This window comes from Ciconia boyciana, chromosome 2, assembly GCF_034638445.1.
Source record: "Ciconia boyciana chromosome 2, ASM3463844v1, whole genome shotgun sequence".
In the NCBI taxonomy this organism is placed as follows: Eukaryota; Metazoa; Chordata; class Aves; order Ciconiiformes; family Ciconiidae; genus Ciconia; species Ciconia boyciana.
The window spans coordinates 58,979,340-58,999,881 of record NC_132935.1 but is presented as its reverse complement, the minus strand read 5'-3'; the positions used below and the strand labels follow the sequence as shown (position 1 = coordinate 58,999,881).

Here is a 20,542-nt window from a genome sequence, read left to right as displayed (position 1 = left end):
TACTTTAAAGTAGTTTGCATAGTAAACACATTTAAACAGTGTGCGCTTTTACTAAAACCAGAACAGAACCCTTCCTTGTAAAGCAAGGTAGATCAAAGTCAGGTTGATGGAGATAGTAGAAAGCAAGTATTAGAGTATCGTCAAACTGAAAGTTAGTAAATAAACCTGCAGAGGTCTGTACCAAAATGCTAGAAATGACCTCCGACAGGGAAATCCAGACCAGTCCAGACTAGACCAATGTGCCTAATAACACACCAGAGAGCCCTTTTCAGTACAAAGTCTTGTACTCGGCCTGTCTAGACAAGTAGAGGGGAAAAAACTCCTGTTCTGAAAACAAGCCAGCACGATCCTTCTTTCATGAATAATGTTTCAAAGCTAGGCAGTTTTCCTCTTCATTTTCAAGTGGCAATTAGTGAAACATCAGTAGGTTGGTCAGCAAGGCTCTACCTAGAGCTAAACCTGAAGCGAGATGACAGCTACTGGAGGTTGAAAAAAACAGCCCTTCTTAAAATTATGTCTTACTATGTTCATGATTATGTCTGCAGCATAATTTTAAAATTTATCTTGCCGATACACTGATTCTTCAACATAAAGTTTTAATAAACATACTTCCAGATAGACCTAGACTACCTTGAAAAAAAAAAGGAATACTAAGAATACTATTATGAACATTTCCTATTTTTATAAACTGTATGCAAGTAGTATACATAAGTATATTGCTCACATGTTCAAGGTAGATGCTTGTATGTATAAACTCTCTACATACAAATATTCACTAATATAGGACTGCATTTCAAATCGTTAATTGAACGTTATGTTTCAGCTACAACAGCAAAAGATGGATCTGCCTCATGATACAAAAAGCTCCTCTGATCAGAGTTTTTTTATCGTGAAACACAAGATCTGCTGTATTGGGTAGGCTTATTTTACACTTTCTGTGCCTACCCAACAAGATAATTCTATCCTTGCATTCAGCTTAATTCTTTTAGACTTCATTTACACTTGACTTCATCCATATGAACAGCATTCCCATTGTTTTGTCATCCCACTTACTGTAGGGCATTTTTAATTATAGCTAAGTGCTGTTTGTTTTTGTAATGTAAATCTAACCACAGGCCAAGGGAAAAAGAAAAAAAAAGTGAAGTGTCATATTGAAAAAATATGGGGGTTTAGGCTACTGTTACGATGCATGTCACAGCTATTTATTTAACGGGTCTGAGATGATTATCTGACCCAGGGGCAGAATTCTATTCCATCCATTCAAATAAAAATAATTAACTATATACGCAGCCAGTGATCTCAAATTGTTGTGGCTAAACTGTAGTAACACAGTTCAAACGCACAAAATGAAATCCTAAGTGATGTCTGGGACTTAACTGGAGCGTAAAGACACTTTCCCAAAATCCAGTGAACTGGTAGCAGCCCTGGCAGAACAGCCAGCAGAGGGTGATCAAATACCCTGCTGGCATCATGTAAGTAGAAGGTGAAAATCTTTGCCTCTGGGTGGATCTAGATCTCTAGAATAAAGGCCTAATTTCTAATTTCTTACATAAAGGCTCCATTTTAAGTATGTCATCATACTTCTTCATACTCCTGGTCATATTGCAACATGTAACAGCCTGAAAGAAAATACGTTTAAAGGGCATCATCACCTGTTACAAGGGTAATAAGAGGCAGAATTAGTAAATTGGGGAGGGTGGGAGGAAGCACACTTCGCTAGAGATTAAAGAAACAGAAACCACAAATACCAGAGTCAGTACAATAAAACCCTGTTCAACCTCTGATAAACATCTGTCTCTGTATTATTTTTAATACTGTAGATTGTAGCTTTATAATGGGAAGTAAATCATAAATAGCAGGCAGTGTACACAAGGAACATGTTTATTTGGGAAAAAGCTTGGTTAATAAGGAAGATGGCAGGCTGCCATGCAATCTAATAAATCTCCATTGGTGCAGGGAAGAGAGGGATAAATAGGTCTTCACAAAACAAAAAAAACACTTCATAAAAAGAACGCCAAGCAGAATACCAGCAAAAATGAAAGCACATTAGGTTATGCAGAGTAAGAAGCAGAGCTGTAAGCCACAGTCAAAGGCCTGTCCTCGCTGTCCACAGCCTCGCACAGGACGGGAGCCTGTTCTCAGAGCCACGCAACATGGAGCCCGACAGACCTTCTCTGCCCAGGAGAGATTACAGCCTTAAAATTGGACTGATCGAAAGAAGATTGCTACCAGTTCAAAACCAGTCTCATTTGCTGAGCTGCTACCCTCTTGCAGTCCCCCATGCTTGCTTGCTTATCCAGCAATTATCTTTTCATCTTCTTCTTAAGGCAAAACCTGAAGCTATGCCCTTCAACTAGTTATGCCAGTAGCTAAAGGCAGCAAACACAATATTCTTACACACAGGTAATCTGCTGTTCAGTTCGCCAGTTCAGGGCATTAGGACATTTCACTATGCTTACCTTAATTAATAGCTGGAATGAAATTACATTAGATGCCATGGGGACAACTGAAAGACCTCCCTGATTTTGAGATTTGTCAATGGGGTTGGTTTTCATCTGTAATCTTTCTTCCCCATATATACCTGTCTCTGGTGTGAAAAGAAACAGGCCTCTTCCTGAAGTCCATCGGGGCATTATGAGAAGAGTTTTCATTAACATTGGAAACTTTTTCACATCTACACTAAATTCAAGAGACTGGCTGTCACTCCGCCACCACCCTGCCCATGCAGCGAGCCTCCACGGCCGCGCAGTGGGCACCAGCAGCTCTCCTGAGCAGATCTATTCGAGAACGAAGAGCTGACAGTTCCCACCGCAGCACTCATCTCAAATGGACAAGCCTCTCCAACGTGAGCTCGAAGACCATCAGGCTCACGCAAATTGCCAGTTTTGCCACCACAGGGAAAAGCAAATAAAGGAAAGCTTCTTTTATTGCCACCTTCATGGACTATCTTTTCTACATATCGTTTGTCTTTCCGTAAGAGAGCAAGGCAGTATCAGAGTACAGGTGTGTATTTTCTGCCCTTCTACCCACTTGCTTTTCCAGACCTGCAATGATCTGCCCGTTTATGACCACACAGCACTGAAATGCCAGAGCTCCTCAACAAATCTCAAGAATTGCATCCCCTGCTCCGTGCTTGTGTAAAGCCGTCTTTACGTCCCCACCAAAGCAGCCCGACACCGTTTCCAGCCACAAAGCTTCTGCAGAAACATCCCCCCAGCACCACATGCCCTGCGCTCCCCTGCTTGGGGACCTGTGTCAGTACCAGTGACTCAAGACCAAGCCACGGTCTTGACTTTAACCCATGAGGTGCATGGGTCAGAGCCCACAGAAAGAAGGACAGAGAACGCCACGGCAGACGCGTGCAGCTGCCAAGGTGGATGACAAGGAACACCTTCACTCCAGCTCCTGAGAAGGAACAACCTACAAGGGATGGGTTTCCACGAGCCAGGAGAAGGCCTCGCGTTTCTCCCAGTTCAATGCAGTGGCAAAGCAGGGTCCACTATGGCATGCCAAGCCCACCTGTGGGCCCATGTCCCAGTCCATCACCTCACCCCAGGGAGGTGCCCGATTCCCAGGGCTGGGGCTGCCCCAGTGTCCCCCAGCTGCCCTGCTCCTGGCTGGGGTGGTGGGATGGACCCGGGCTGCCAGGCCCTGCCCCGCTGGACCCCAGGGGAGCCCCCATGGTCCCTGACATTTCTATATGTACTAGCAGAGTTTCCCTAATCAAGTATGGGGAAGGTGCATTGGTGACTCAGCTAATGATGCTCTCATTTTCAGTTGTGAAATTACATGAGGAGACGATTAAAAATACATTAAATATGTACCTTGTAATTTTTGTCAAGCACAATGTCATTATCGTGGGCAAGTGCAGATGAGAAGTAAAGGGTAAGTGCAAATGAGATCTTCTTAACATCTAGTTCTCCTTAATCATAATTCAAAGAATTCCTGAATTATGGTAAATATTTTAAAATTATCTTAGTTGGTTTTCATCTTAAGAAATCTTTAATAATCACAAGCAGCGTCACTTACTGAGTTTGTAGAGTGCTGCATACATAGAGGAATATATTAAAAAAAAATCACGTTACTGTAGCAGCTTCTTGTTCTTTCTTTGGAATATTGTTTGCATAGCAAATAGCTCAAGACTAGACCATTTTATCAGGTAACATCACAATCTTTGAATACAGAGAAATATAGACTAAACCATGTAATTTCACAGATGCATTCCTAAGTTTTGATTACTGTCCTAAAAATGGGCCCAGATGAGGACACAACAGTTACTTCAACACTCGAGGACTATCTGGGGGTTGGGGGAAATGGGATGATTGGTGGGAAGAAGTGCTGTCTTTATGTTCTCTGTTATTAAATTAGGTGAGATTACTAAAGACTGTGACCCCTATGAGGCAGTAACTGTTTTCAGTTAGCTCTCCTAGGAGGTACTGAAATACAGAATAAATACCATTCTCATCTGCAATCGTGCAATGCTACTGAAGCAAGTAGGGGTCTGAGAATACACCTGAGAACTTGACTTTCCATACAAGTAACGTACAATGCAGGCAAAAGCATACCATGTTTCAGGGTGGCTGTTCAGAAGATGTCAACCTAATACTGATGACAGTAATTTTTTTACACATCTTCATATGCATACTGTGCAGAAAATGTAAGAGAAATGAATGTATTTCTATGCCAAGATGCAGGACAGTTACAAAGCTTCCACTGTAACATGAATTCCAGATTTTAATGGACAAGAGAGTTCTCCTTTCATTTCTCAATGGCATTGGAATCGTGCAATGCACACTAACGTGAGTAACAACAAGGTTTTTATCATCTGTAACATGTTACCCAATCCACATCTGCAGAGATTTGCATGTTCCTGTAGTAAATACCTTGTCACTGTTAGTTTTTGTACTTTAAAAGCGATTTCCCCTTAAGTCCAATTATCTAAAAAGTGTCTAACTCGGGTCACTGTGCCTCAGTGTTCACTTAACAAAAATTATAAGCAAAATAATACACAGAGTGCAGCCAAACAGATCGCTCAGAATGGGTTGCACCATACAGCAGGTGTTTTACAAACTAGTACTGTCTTGTATCAATTGTTATTTAATTCTTCAGTCATTTTTTAGATAGAGCTGAATAAGGATTCACACATTTTATTCACCTTAGTACCTTTCCCAGAAGGCTGGGGTTTTATGGCTAAACCTTTTAAAAGTTAAATAAAATAACATTTTTCCTATCAGAAAACTCCTCTTATCTACCCCTTGCCTTCTCCTCCAGCCAATTTCCATTAATACTCCTTCCCAAATATGTATTGCATTGCAAATGTACAGAGAGTCCCACCTATATGCATTTCCATATAGCAGAGCTGGTAGTCATTTGGCTTGCCTAACATTTTCCGCTATAAATGTCTTGGAGAATCCCTCCCATGTTTGCTGCATGCAGCAGGTCTGTGATGCTGAGCAGAAAGAACACCCTTGGGCTACAGAAGTGCTTTTTCTTTGTCCCAGGAAATTCTCTTGTACTTCTATGGAAATGAAAACTGTTTCTAAAAAAAAATCTTTCCATTGTCTGCATCAGGAGAGTCTCTGGCAATGCTCCAAAGTAACTAAAAGGTGCAAACGCTGTGAGGAGGCTCCAGCGATACCACTGCCGGAGCAACAGCCCAAACCATACTGGGACAGCAGGGGAAGAGGCAGATTAACCGTGGTGGAGAAAGGGGGTGAGCTCTGCTCCCCCACGCTTTCACACAAGATTTCCATTTCACTTCCAGGTATCTGTGCTGCCAAGTTCCTACTACTACCAGATGCTCCTCTTTTGTCCACAAGCGCTCCCAACGTTCAGTGCACAGGACAGACAGACAAGCAGGAAGAAATGTGAACACACAGCAAAGAGTAAAGTCAGTATTTTATGGGTTGAGAGTGCCTCATTTAGCAACCTAAGCAGCATAGTTTCAATAAAGATTCTTTCACACTACAATTCTGCAATTTTGTTTAAGCATCAGCAACATATTTGACCATATAGCAGCTATTTAACCAAAATTATTTCATTATTTCCCTGGCCAAAGTGCTTACAAAGTAGACAATACAGAAAACACTGATACAGGCATCACAAAGAAATCTCAACCATATAAATCTTTCTGTTGTTGAAACAGTGTTATTTAAAAAGTAACAGTGCATTTAGGACAGTACCTTTCTAGTTGTGAACATGAACATACAGTTAACATGACACTGGACGGCGCAGAGTCTATCCACTACTACCACGCAGTATCTTGGGAAACTTTATGGCACAGAAAACCAAAGCAAACAGCCTTCCTTCCCAAACCACATTCAACTTTGCAGATACACTGCGTGTTTAAGTGAAAAAGTACCTAATAAAAAGGCACAAGCCTGACATGATGTAAAACTTGTATATGAACAGATCCTCTAGTTCACAAGCTCACGCCATTACTACACTGCACGTGAGAACCCATGTAAAGAAGCTGGAGTGCTGCCTTCCCATAACCAAACACTTTGGGCTGGCACCGCTGCCCAACGGGGGGGCACAGACTTCCTCTGCCATCGGCTGTGGTTCCCATCCACGTTGCAGCCACTTCTCTGGAAGGAGACAGAGAAACTAAGGAGGTTTTCAGCAGGTCCATTTGAATCAGGCAGTCCCCCCGACCTGAGCACCACCCTGCTGGCTAAGCAGCAGGGTGGTGAGGGGGCGAAGAGACTGGAGCGAGGCGCCGAGGGAGGAAGGATGCTGCCAGGGTGCCCAGGTGATGGTGAGGGCTTGTCTTCACAGATGACATCTGCACATCTGGCTTGGGTAGAGCCACGCAGCCCAGCACCCCACTGGCACAGCTGGCTTTGAGAAGTTAACCATCCTTGCCTCTTCCTAAAAACAGTTTTGCAAAAGGGGCACTGCCTAGTTCACACCAGAAGCCTGGTGCCTGCTGTACCAGCACGCCTGAGGGAATGCCAGCCTGTCACACACATGTACATGTGTGACCTAGGCTTGGGGGACTGCTGATGGATGAAGCTGACTTTACTGATAAAATATGCATCACATTTGAGAGCCAAGCAGCATTTGATCTTCAAACCACACCCCAAAATCCTGACACATTACCTCAAGCCTCCGGCTCTTCTGGACATTATTTCTGTCTGTGATTTATCTTAATATGCTGGACTGGAAACTACTGTGGTTGACATGCAGATCAGCCATGCCAGCCTTGAGATAGCAAGGTCTGTCAGAGAGGCAGGGTAGGCGGCTGATAGCGATAACCATTTCAGCCATCTAATTTTAATCTGCCACTGTATATGTCAGAAGTCCTATAGAATTTTTTTCAGTGGGAACAGGAGATGGGCTAGGACAAACCTCTGGTTACAGCTCAAGTTATCAGTTTATCGATGACAAGTTAAAGCATGTTAAAAATTATACAAGTTATGCACTGAACACAGAGAGCCACCCAAAACCACAGCAGCCATGAAACAGAATAAACAGCCAGAGCATCAGAAACTCAAGAGCAGCTAATTGTGTTTTAACTGTGGGTGAGGTAGTTTGTCATATTGTACCACCTCATTATTACTAATCTGTTCAGAGACGGTGATAATTTTCTGTGTTTTTATAAGCCAACATAACTAAACCGAGGTCAGTTTCACAGCGCTGGTCTCTCCTCAGAAGACTTCAAATAGGGAGCTCATAGTAAAGCAAAAAAGCCAGCTAATACAGCACACTGCTAATTTTCAAGCAAAAACAAAGGAACAAAATACTTGTTAGAGCTTCCTTGTGTTCCATCACATCCCCCTAACTTAGGGTCCTTCAGCTTAAAAAATTATGTTGAGACACTAAGAAACACCATCTAAACAGATTCATTTTCCTTGTCATTAGGAAGTATTTCTTTAAAACATAAAATGTGTTACTACTGAATGTTATACTAACATACAAAAAATACTTCTCCAGAGAGGTGATCATTCCAAAATCCAGGCTGCAGATTAAAAATATTTTATGATTTGCATGCCCTGCATTCAGATAGATGAATATAAAAAGAATGAACCCACATCCTCAAGAAAGAAAAAGGAAGTGCAACAGCTACCAAGATAAGGTAAAGAGCAATCTAGCACACAAATATTTGGGGATCAAATTCAAAGGTGAGTGAAACTCTGCAGTAGTGTAACATAGGGCTCCCTGATTTTTTCTTAGCCCAGTTAAGCTCTCAGCTATTTACTGATACATAATGAAGGCTACAATTAAGTGAACACTGTGAACACGTTAGTACATTTTAATGTTTGTGCATCAAACCTGTTGTAAGGTCTGAGCTGAGATGCGGCTTCCAGTGTGCAAACACAGCCTGTTCTTTGCAATATTAAACAAAAAGCATTCACCTAAAGTACTTCAGCAACAGCTTACACAAATCCTTTGTACTTCGTGTTACAGTGGATTAGGAACAAGCTAGCTAGAGAAGTTGTAATTAATAACAGCGGGGAAATAATATCGAAATATGTCTTTTTATACTTCATGCAGTAACTCTGTATTTGAGTTGACAGCAAATTATTTAATGTGCTCTACTACCTAAGAGACAGAAGACAGAAGCAGCAATGGCAGGACAATACACCCTGATAAAAGGTCATTTTGAAAGGGTAGGAAGCCCCTTTCATAATAGATCAGGGTTATCTGAAACATAAGAAAAATCTCCTTAAAAGACCTGTGTTGTAAGGGTTTTTGAGGAGGTTACCTGTTTTAAACAATAAACACACACTCTAATACTTACTGGTACACAGTATGCGGTCATAAAAGGCTTCAAAATGGGATTAACCAGTTAAAAGAGATTAGCGTTATATTTAAATATAAACAGATATGCATGTATAACAGTAATAACTTGCAGTCTTCAGAATATATTGCAGTTGCTAAATACATAGCTTAAATGGTAGCACATTCGAGAGAGAAGAATACAGTTTTGGTTTAAACATGTTTTCTAGATTTCCAAACACAACCTCACACACTCAGTTTTATTTTTGTCAAAGCTTAAAATATGGAACGAAAAAATCTTATTCTACAAGCACACATTAAGCATACCATTAATAAAAGAAAAATTATATTGTCTTCTGACTAAAACATCAACATTCATGCGATACGGCAACAGTGAAGTGTCTGCTTATTCTTCTTGAAAGGCAAAGTTGTAGCAGAGCTGCTATAGTCGGACTAGATGGATGCAGTTTTATTCTGTTCCTCAACATTATTTCTCAGGACACTAAATGATCACTTTTTGATTTCCGTGGTGATTTCTAGGGAATACAGCTGTAGGAGGCTGTTCTTTGCAACACTTAAATTACAAAGTTAGGGCAAACATTTAAAATGCCAGGTATTAGAGAGACACTCTCAAAGGAGTAACTGAAGAAAAGAATTAATTCTATTTCTGACTTCCAAACAGTGCATTAGGGTCCTTCAGAGAATCACCATCCTGCAGCTTTTTAGAAGTGTAAGTACATCAGACAAAACTTAGGTAAAAAAAAAATTCTATTTGATGACATCAAAGATAGGAGAAATTAATATACTTAGACTGTCTACAAAACCAGCGTTAAAATTGTAAGCATCAAAGAAATGGGCAATGGATATGGCAGGCTAGGCACCTTTCTAATAATACACTGATGTTCAGTGGGTCTGTCTCATTTTTGACATTTTGGGGGCTAACCACATGTATTTTAATGATAACTCTGCTTCAATGAATTCAACTCCTAAACATGTATTTTAAATATCTTGCTCACTCTTTTCTTTGACACTAAAGGTGATCTATATAGACTAACATTGTGGAAAGATACTATACATATATATATAGATATAGGAAGATATAAAAGGAACATTTAAAAAAGAGAGTAATGTTTTGTCCCTTATTTTTTAAAACATTAAGTATTTCATTCTTTCTCTCTTATCCCATGGAGACAAAAAGTAAAGAAATATTACAAGCACTTACATTGTGAAAACTAAGCAACTAAGATGAGAGAGGACTACTCCTTAAATCACTTTAAAACTCTCTAGATCAGATCTTCAACTTTAATGGGGCTTCACATATTTATTTCACTTAAAGCTTATTTATATCAAATGCCTAGCAATCAGCAGCTTACATCTTGCCTTTTGCATAAAGATTTCAGCAAGTGTCTTCTGCATTTTTTTCTCTGTCAAGCCAAATATCAACAGCAAAACAAGGAAAGCATAACCTGATTAATAAAAATCATACTAGTGTTCTTTCCTTTTAAAATTATTTATTTCTTTACAACATATAGGCAAATACCTCACAAAGAAATAAAATCGAAGAACAAAAAAAATCCAATCTTTCCATATTCTTTCCTTACAAAGTTCACCTTTGATTCATACCATTATATAGAGACAAATACTGTCACATGAATATACCTAACAGCAAACTTAAAGCATAGGCATTGTAGGCCAAGGTTTGAAGCAAAGTCTGGCCTAAGATGCAGAGGTATTGACCCTGAGATTCCTTCACAAAGCACTCAGCCTGTGAATTACTTCATATTCCTTAAATATAAGGACAATGTAGAGTTCAAAATCTCAATGCAGAACCATCACAGAAGTATTGGCTTATTTTATATGGAAATTCCTGCAGGTCAATAGGAAACATATTTTTTATTTTAAACAGAGTATCATCTGATTTTGAATCCATATATCAACAATGTATTATATAATGTATGATGTGCATTAGGCAATGCAGGGTGAAAAAACACATTCCAAGCACACATGGAATACTCCTGCCAGACTGTACTACAATTTTCCAGCTTCCGTTTTAATACTTGATGTCTGCATACAAAATCAGCAAGCCAAACAAGAGGACTGGCCTCAATTATTTTCATATAATGTTCAGGAGAAAAGAGATTTGCTGGCTATACTGGTTGCTGTAAGAGGGAGCAGCCTGCAGTACTGCACTACTACACTTACAAAGTATGAGAGACTTAGTCTTGCAAGGTACCGATGCTCTCCCAACATGGAGCAGCACGAAGGGAACACATAAGGTTGCATACCAAAAGATCCAAGGGGAAAAACTATTATGCTGTCTTAAGTAATCGTTCTAGACATTTTTCCTCCTGAAAAGCCACAGAAGATTTTCTAAGATCTTGAAACAAAAAGATTACAATTATTTTCTTAGCAGCAGCTCTCCCCCAGTCTATATGATGCTGGGCAAGCTATTTGGCTTTTCTCAGCACATCTAGAGCTGTGATGATAACGATGACGATGATGATAATGCCACTAGTGCCGCTGTGAAATGATCCAGGTATGTAAAGCTTGTGACAACTGTAAGAAGGAAGGTACTAGCAAACTGAGTGACATTATCATGTGTCAGTGTTGAAGAGAACCTCTACTGATCAATAATTTTAGTAATTTTCTAGCTCCATTAGTTTTTTTAAATCTCATCAACTATTAATTCATTTCTGTTATCTGTACAGATTTTCTCAATGGAAACTGGCCAATGTTTCAACTGTGCCACCCAGACAGCTATCAGATGAGATATAATGCTCTTGCTCACTTCCATTTAGTCCAAACATTTATCCCTATCAAAGAAAAAGTAAAACCAAATACTTCCATGTCTTGTCTTGCATGAAGAGTCACTTTTTTGTTCAGATGTGTGGTTCCAAGTGTCTCTTTTCAACCATCTACGAAGAACAATTATGTCGTATATAACTAGCACTGCTGCACTGGCTAGTGGAGCTTTACCTTGTTTATCTTCCATTTCCTGAGGCAGATACAACACCTAAAGAAGAAACCCTGAGCAATATTCTCTTAGAAGACTAATCCATATTCTTCCTATATCCTTCACTTCATTCAGGATCTAATCTCTATACTCTGTAAAGTCAGTAATAAAGCTAATGTTCACTACAAGACTGAAAGGATCAGGATTTCAATGAGGAAGGAAAAATGATTATAAATTTCCTGCACCAATATACAAGGATGTCTTTGTCCCCAGTGACGTCTTCCCCAACTATTTCAAATTAAAGTAGTCAGATAAATGAAAATGTTTTATTATCTCTGCATGAAGAAAAAGAATACCAGCAGGGTATGTAAGGCATCATAAGGATGGAAAGCTGCCATGAGCTCTGTCTAAAATACTGTGTGTCAAGTCTATGTCAATTGTCCATGACCCTGTCACCTCTCCACCCTGGAGGCCATGAAATTGGGCCTGTCCGAGACAGCTGTCATTTCATGATGGCTCTGGGATAGTTCAGAATGAAAAAAATAATTGCACTGTTAAATTACTAATTTATGAGAAAGGTGTGAAGGTTTGAAAGAACTGCTCTGAGACTTCTGCTGCAGCCATCATGATGAACATACCAAGCCCCCAGCACCTTGAGAAGGGTTTTGAAGAGAAATAAAAATAAAAGCACAATTAGCACGCAACTGAATCTAGCTACAGATTGCCTTTGGTTTATTATTCTATTCCCCAGTATGTTAGGGAAGGATAATTTTAAGAGGACCTACAAGTGAACAGAGACCAGTAACTTTTGGCTTAAATTGTTATTGAAATCTGAACAGCCATTTATTTTATTGCCAGTTCAGCCGCTAGTATCAATGGGTCAAGGGCTCAAATTCACTTTCATTTGACATTGTGTCTTCAGTCACTAACACAGTCGTGATAATATGTCTCCCAACAGCCCAGTTTCAATAGGACTGTAACAGGACCATAACAGGACTTCAATAGGACGCAAGACTACACCTCAAAACAGGGACCACACATTTCTGCAACTGCATGCCAGCCCTACGCCAACTGATGCTTCCCAACTCCAAGTGAGCCAGCAGTGCCCAGTGCTGATGGAAAGGAGTCTGCAGCACATGACAGATCCAGGTGCCTCTCCCAGTTCCCCTATTCCAGAAAAATGAACAGGATAATTAAGCATGTCTGGGATTTACTGAGCTGGCAGATTTAGTACTGAAGGACAACACCTTGTGCAGTAAGCAAAGCCCTGATGCATGCAACATTACCTGCAGGGGCAAAAGGAGACGGCCTTATTTGCGTGTCAGCTTCTCCTCCGTCTTGCATCCAGTGATTCTCCTACTTTCTCTCACCATGCAGAAAACACCCTTATGGTACACCAGTTTTCAGACTAAACTAATATTGATAAGGTCATAATTTTGCTGACAATACCAGTTAGCTTCTGAAAATGGGCTTCATGTGTACGTTTTTCCTTCCTTTTTACCACAGACAGCCAACAGACACTGGTCTTCTAGGATTAAAACTAATTCAAACTTTAAAATATTCACAACTATTTTTTAAGGAATCACACACACGCACAAATTATTACCAAACATAATGAAAAGGGAAAAGTCAGAAGATTTTGTGATTGAGCTGTTGAATTGACATAGCTGCTTTTTGCATGCCATGCTAGAAATAATGCGTATTATATACAAATGTCATATAGAAATTGTCTCCATTGCACTCAGTGTGAAAACCAAACATTGTAATAACTGATGCAAGGTCTATCATTGATACTAGCAACATTATTTGGCAATGTAATAAATCACGAGATGGGAAATTACCCTGAAACATAAACTTTAAATTTCTTAGAAGTCTGTAGAAGTTCTCAGCCTATCTGCACTTCACACCGTAGACACATCTTCTTTACAACTGATATTTCTAGGTTTTTCTTAGGTATTTCCTTCCTCGTGAAATGTGAAATTTACCATGTATTTGTCTTAAAACTCTTGTTTCAGAAAATTTTACAAGCTTCCAGGTTACTAGTTTAATACTAAAAGAAAAAAGTTACTACAGGAACAAAAAATTTTGCTATTTTTGTATTACAGATTCCTTAGGAAAAGTTACAGTTTTATGGAGCAGTGGTGGGAGAATTTTAAGTGCAAAATGTGCTTAAGTAGTTGCAAAAAAACCAACCGGGGGAAAAAAAAAAACCTTTCATGATGGATCTTGCAAGCTCTCCGTGTATTCTTTATAAAAACAGAATAAATGACAGAGTAACACAAAATGTTAAAGCCCAGGAAATCCAGGATTTCAAGATCCCCAACCCATTTCTGCTCCTAACTGGTAATGATGAATTTTCTGCCACATTTCTGTTCATCACTTTATACACATTTGAATCACAAATACTTGCATACCTTGCTACCACACAAGGGAAAGTGTTAAATGGCATAAGCAGAGCCCCTTTAGACAGCCTGATGACAGAAAGTTTCTAACCAAAGCTAACAAATATGAATACTGATTTTGTAATAAGGCTCCTTATGCGTGATCACCTCTCCTGTAGGAAGAGAAACAGTGGTCTTAAAAAAAAAAAAAAAAAATCTTGTTCTTCTTCACAAAGTGTTGTAACTCAAAATACACACACCAGTCCATACACTGGTAGAAGGGATCTTCCAATCACTTACTCCTTAGCACAGCTTTTCCACAGAAACCACTACAGTCAGCTTGGTCAAGTCTTGGCAGGACCATCAGAGCTAGCAGAAGCCAGCCTCTCGGGCTGTTAGCTGGAGCAAGAGGGGACATTACAGTTTCCAGTAAAGCCTCCTGTTTGACTGCTGCTCCCCCCTCCATGGGGAAGAGGCAGAAAGCCATACAAGCCAGGTTCTCAAGCTACCAGCTGGACCACAACCCCTGAGAGGAGGTGGTGTGTCTTATTGAGAGGCTCTTCTCTTTTGGATCGGTCATCAGAAAGAGGTGAGAAACGTGGCATAGGCACAGGGCAGCTGCGAGGCGACTGCCACCTCTCTTCTGTGTATTGAATCTATTGTGTGCACTGCCATCGGTCCCAAAAAGGTTCCCACGTCAAAGTTACTAGTGGAGCGTAGGCAAAGCTCCAAGAGGAGCAGGGGATCAGGAGGAAGGAGGTACATTCAAACTGACAGAAAACTGCAAATGCTAGAAAGCAGAAAGCGACTTACCTGCTCTAGGAAAATTCCCCTCTCACAAGGATGCAAAGCTGTATGGTGTGCCCCTGAAGCCAAGGTGATTTGATTGAGGAGCATGAAACCAAGCTTTAAACAGATTCTTTGCATCACATATGACAGGCCACAAAATAAATACTTTGGCTACCAATAAGGTCTGTAGTGAAGTCTCAGAGGACAGGAACAACATAAAATGAAAAGCAAATCACAAGCTCAACTGCTTCATCAGGTTTTTAGCACAACTTGATTTGAGCTTAGGTAGAAGAGTCAGCCCTTCTGGCTATACCCAGAGTGAGAAAATGTGAAGGGAGAACTTGGCACAAAGCGAAATGGCTGAAAGTAACTTTAACTCAGGCAGTTCAAAGAAAATAAGGGTATGTGTCCTGAATGGCAAAGGCTGAAATTACAAAGTTGTGGTTTAGTGTAGACATGGCAGTTTAATGAAAGCAAGCTTTATAAAGAGACAAGTTATCTTTTAATTGATCAACAGATACAAGTGGAAAAAACAGGTGTTTGGAGCACGCAGACCTGTCATTCAGGATCTTTTTCAAAGACCTGAAGAAGGAGTTGCAACGCACACAGCTTGCCTATTTTCTCCAACTAAATCAGACAGTCTAATAAAAGAAACTACCACCCCCTGTGATTTCTGCCTTGTAGAAATTACTAATAGAGGGATGTATAGCTCCGCATGATATATTTCATAGCAAACAGAACCGATCTTCTCAGTAAGAAGAGTACCCATGAGATCATCAGAGATGCAATGTCTTCCAATGTCAGCATAAGTCATTATGGGGAAACTGAATCTCCAAACATCTAACAATAAAGTCCAGCAGAATAAATCTAAGGATAAACATTACATTTGACACACTATGCAGCCCCAGACCTGCTAATATCAATATCTGAACTCTAAATCATATGTAATTTACTCTTCATGACACCTACAACTGTAGGTCAGGAGCAGATGCAGAGCCGTTAAGAAAGGATTCATTCCAAATTTCAACTACTTTGTCATAGGAAGTAAAATCCAGAGTAATCTTTTTTCCCAGGGAAATCACCCTGAGACAAAGCAACTAAGTGTTATTACTACTGAGAACAGAAAAACAAAGCTATGTCATATCTTCAGTCTGATAATCATCACAGCTTTTCCAATCAGCTTTATTTTAGCCTTTGTTCCTTCAATTTTAATTCTTTTTTAATATCTTATTCCAATATAAAACTATTTGCTACTTTAAGGATGCAGTTTCAGTTCTCCTTATTTCTTCCTAATATACAAACTCTGACAGCTAAACTTAACCGATTATTACCTGTTCAGAATACAGAAATCTAATGACACATGTTATAACCCTGTAACTTCTTGTGGAGTCTACTTCTGTTGTAAAACTTGACAGAAGAAAAAAACCAAACAGTATTGCTTTCGACAAAACTGCAGAACAAACTGAAAGTATTGGAGACAAGAAAGGAAAGCAGAGGGTTATTGTCTCACTTGACACTGAACGATTTAGTCATTCGTAATCAACAAAGATAACAGTGGCAGGTAAGAATATCATCACTATATTAGAACAACTGCATAGTGGAGGGAAAATACATACATTTATTTTCATAGCGGACCAGAACAGTAATGTATCTTCCCCTTGTACTGAAGGCGTATCTGATTCTTTTTAACATTATGAGACTTGAAATACTCCTTTCTAAATGAACTGGACATATTATTCAATTTTGTCTCTTCTGGTAGATGCATTTAGCAAAACTAAGTGTTCTTAACAATTGTTCAAGTGTTATTAAAATGGGATCTCTTGTACCATTTATACAAAGACTACCTTGTTCTTTATTTACTTTCTAATTTCCAAAGAATAATCTTGAAAGATTCGAGTACAATAAAAGCATGCCTCCTGCAGCAGGGTAAACAAATATTCTACACATTATTCTCACAGTTTAAGTTGCACTGTTTAAACCTCCTAACAGTCATAAGATATTGACAATATTACACAATGTTAATCAATAAAAGAATTTTTAAGGTTATCATTTTGGAATGCCTTTGTTAAATGATTTCCACTTTTATATTTCAAGCATTACTGCTCCACTCAATTTAACAATTCATTATTACCACAGAGGTAAAAAGAACATGTGAGGTTAACAGCTACAGCTATTAGCTGTAACCTAACCAGTGTTACACTGCATAATTGATCTATTTTCTTCAAGAGTAAAATTCAGAAAAAGAGAATTACTACTAGCATCTCTATAAAAAAGTACAGAAAGCCTGGGGGCAAATGCGTGGGATAATAGCAAAGACAAGAGGAAGGAAAATGGGAGTGCACCAAGAGTTTATTTATAAATATCTGGGAACTAATTTCTTGGCATCATGTAATGTCTACAGTCTCACACTGATCTAACTTTTAGACAGTGGCCCCATATTTAAGAACAGAAAAACTAAGAATCAGAACACTAGACTTATGATACACTTCTCAAAAATAAGTATAGTTCTTTCCCAGTTGAAACTGTCTGAAGACTGTCAGTTTAAGGATAAGATTTCCAGAGTTTGTTCCCTGTACAAGTATTTAAAGGTTTTTCTAACCCAGTGTTGCAGAACTTCATTGTGGTTGTAATGACAGCAATCGCTGTTAAGAGAATCACGTTAACCACTGTATGCACATCTAATTTTATCTTCAGCTTCACCTTCTGCAACCATCACCAAAGTCAGGCTTTGATGTCTTTATTCCATCTCTCCATGAACACTCTTTCCAGGTGGCAGGCTCAAGCGTGTATTTCTTTCAGGGTGAAATTCTGCAAGTCCACCCCAATTTTAGATATTGTCCCTAGGTCTCACTTCTCTTTCCTTATTTCTCTCATTAAATACATCCAGCATCCCACTGCTTCTTCATTAGGTCACAGGTACTGAACAGCTGGAAAAAAGCAACTTCACCTTCTCTAGTCTTCTGTTACCAAGTACTGGCTACTCTGGTGGCAACAAAGCTGTCTTGTGAGCTGAACCACAGTGCCACGAATGGGGACAACTGGGGCATTTTGTTCACAATCAAAATACTGATTGAAAGCAAAATGCTAATACAGCAACAGCCAATTTCACTTTCATGAGAATTTTCTCCCCACTGCCTGTCCATGACCAGTTTTAAAGCTGTTTTGCTTATGTAGCAGAAGATGGCCCTCAGCAAACTGAAGAATCTTGAATCCTTATTTAAAGATTTCCTGGAGGTGAAGGGCTCATACTTGCGGGTTTTGGTATCTTGTTTGTTTGCTTTCCAAACAGACCACTAGTTGTAGTATGCAATATGATCTTTCCACAGACCTTGCCTTTTTGCCTTCAGAGAAAGCAAGTTACATAAAGAATAGACCTTTCTGAGGCTCTTCAAAATACATCTTAAGACACCACATAAGTCTGATCCATAGGCGTATAAAGCAACAAAGCAATGAGCTTACCTGCATTACATTAATGAACATTCTACTTTGCATTTAAAGATCCTTGAAAAAGAAGTGCAGCTAACATGGACAGCTTTATTTGTATTCATCTCACTAAATTTTGTTCCCATAAATTTCAATAATCCTACTCTCTAGTTGGCAATTCAATGACAGATTTTTTTTTTAAGCCCTTAAGTAATATCCCATATCCTTCAAGCAGTCTTGTATCCCAGCACCCCCTCCTTCCCAATGCACAATTAATACTTGCAGATGAGAAGGGCTGTTTGTGTCACATATTTTATGGGCAGCTGTAATTCTTCTGCAGAGAAATTCTTTCCAGCAATGCTGGCATAAAGCAAGCCTCCAGTTTCCATAAGAAATCCTACTGACTTATGTTCTTCTCCTCATGGCAGCAAGTAAAAAGAATAAAGATACAACAGAGGAAATATGAGAAAATAGTGCAGTAGGCATACTGCTGACTTGGAGATAAAAATAAATACATTAGTACTTGTGGTTATAATCTCACCCTTCATACTGGGTTCAGATGCAGAGGCTGTAGCTTTAGTTCTCAGGTCTGCCAAGCTTTCTAGCTCACTCCACGTAAATATTTCATCTGTGCCTTAGTTGCCTATCTATAAATGGGAGGCAGTGGTATTTTTTCTTTCTGCTTCTATCTTGCCTTTTTTAGATGTTGAGATTTTAAAAGGGGCCGACCTTCACTGTTTTGGCACAGCAGGGTCCTCATCTCAGTTGAAGGTTCTCTGGTGCAACACTGATCACTACAAGCAGGAGTCATATGTGAGAGAGAACATTAACTTGTTTATATCAAAAAGTAGAATAATATGGTTTTAAAACAGTAACATACTTGAGAGATTGTACAAAAGCCACTAAGTCAATGCTATGTCACCTTTTCCATGCATACACTAGAGAAGGCACTGAATAAAAACATCTTCAAGAACCATACTTGTTGCCTTTATTGTTGGAGCTTACCCCTATTCCTTTAATTACACACAAACTCTCCAACAATTTCTATAAAGAGCAGTGGTTTAGGCACAAAAGTTATGATCTCTACAGAAAAAAAAAAAGTGTCTTTAGTTCACAGATGCCACCTACATCCTGAGTTAAGACCAGTGAAGTTTTTCTGAACTTACTCTTGCATTGTCATGGCAGGTCATGTGTGTCTCCAAATTCTCGCTCTGAGCAACTGGAAGCAGATATTATCTTGAAAGTATTTCTTTTGAGATAAACAAATCAAGTATAATAAATCTCAGAAAGGGGAAAAACGGAGACTCATGCACAAACTCCAATTTTTTCATTTAAATCAAGGACCGACTGAGCACACAGCCAGGCTGTGAATCCGTCTTCAGCCAGTATAAATTACTGGTTTGTATAGTCTAAGCCTCCAGGATAAACAGACAATTCTTGAACAATTCATATCCCAGCAAGTCTTCCAGGCTTTTCTGAAGCCAGTACCTTGTCCTGAGTCCTCCCCCACCATCTCAGCACATGTACACCTACAACACACAGGCACGCAGCATTGTCAGCAATCAAATGGTATTGAATGAAGCTATTTTACCCGCTAACAACAGAAATGAGCTTATCCTCAGAGGCACGGATTGAAGATGCTGCTTAGATGCTGGTTGTAGAGTGGGATTCTTTTTGGGTGTTTTCATCATGAAAAATCCTCATTGTTAACTCCTCAAACAAAGCTTCCACTATTCTTGCCCTTAAATCAGAAAGGAGTGACTTTCTAGTGAAGAAAGCAAGAAAGCTAAGGACACAAAGAGCCCACAATAGGACAGAAAATTTTAAGAAATAAAATCAAAACCCATAATGTATGAAAGACACACTGTTCAGTCTGTTCTTTGCTGTTAATAGATTGTTAATCCTGGCACAAGAGAGCATGGAAATGGACCCATGGTTGTAAAGAGCAGGAAGAGTGCCCCCAGTTGCCACCTGCACACAGATATATCCGCTTAAACCCCTGGGAAACATATCTTGATGGTTTTCAAAGAAAGCTTAGGGATTCAGCTGCCCAAACTACTGGGTAAGTTTTATAGTCAAATTATAGTAGGGTGACTACAGGAAAGGACTCAAATATGATACAGAGGAATTTTGTTATCAAACCCAAGTTTCTGGGCTCCAGATACTCCCAAAGCCCACCTGCCCGAAGCCCCTTGCTTCACAAATCAGCAGTTTCCCAGCTCTGCATGAGCACAGCTTTGGAAAAGATGGATCTCAGAAAGCAGCAGTGTTATTA

At 39.5% G+C, this 20,542-nt stretch overlaps 1 protein-coding gene and 1 long non-coding RNA gene across 8 annotated transcripts in view; both read right to left on the bottom strand.

Moving 5' to 3' along the window:
* Nucleotides 1-20,542, bottom strand: part of LDLRAD4 (low density lipoprotein receptor class A domain containing 4) — a 289,229-nt gene that overhangs the window by 151,748 nt on the left and 116,939 nt on the right. The gene's annotated exons all lie outside the window — the stretch shown is intronic.
* LOC140647179 (uncharacterized) lies at nucleotides 18,905-20,002 on the bottom strand. Its single transcript, XR_012040691.1, has 3 exons — nucleotides 19,859-20,002; nucleotides 19,434-19,516; nucleotides 18,905-19,061 (listed from the first exon to the last, which is right to left on the bottom strand). It is a non-coding gene; the product is annotated as an uncharacterized lncRNA (long non-coding RNA).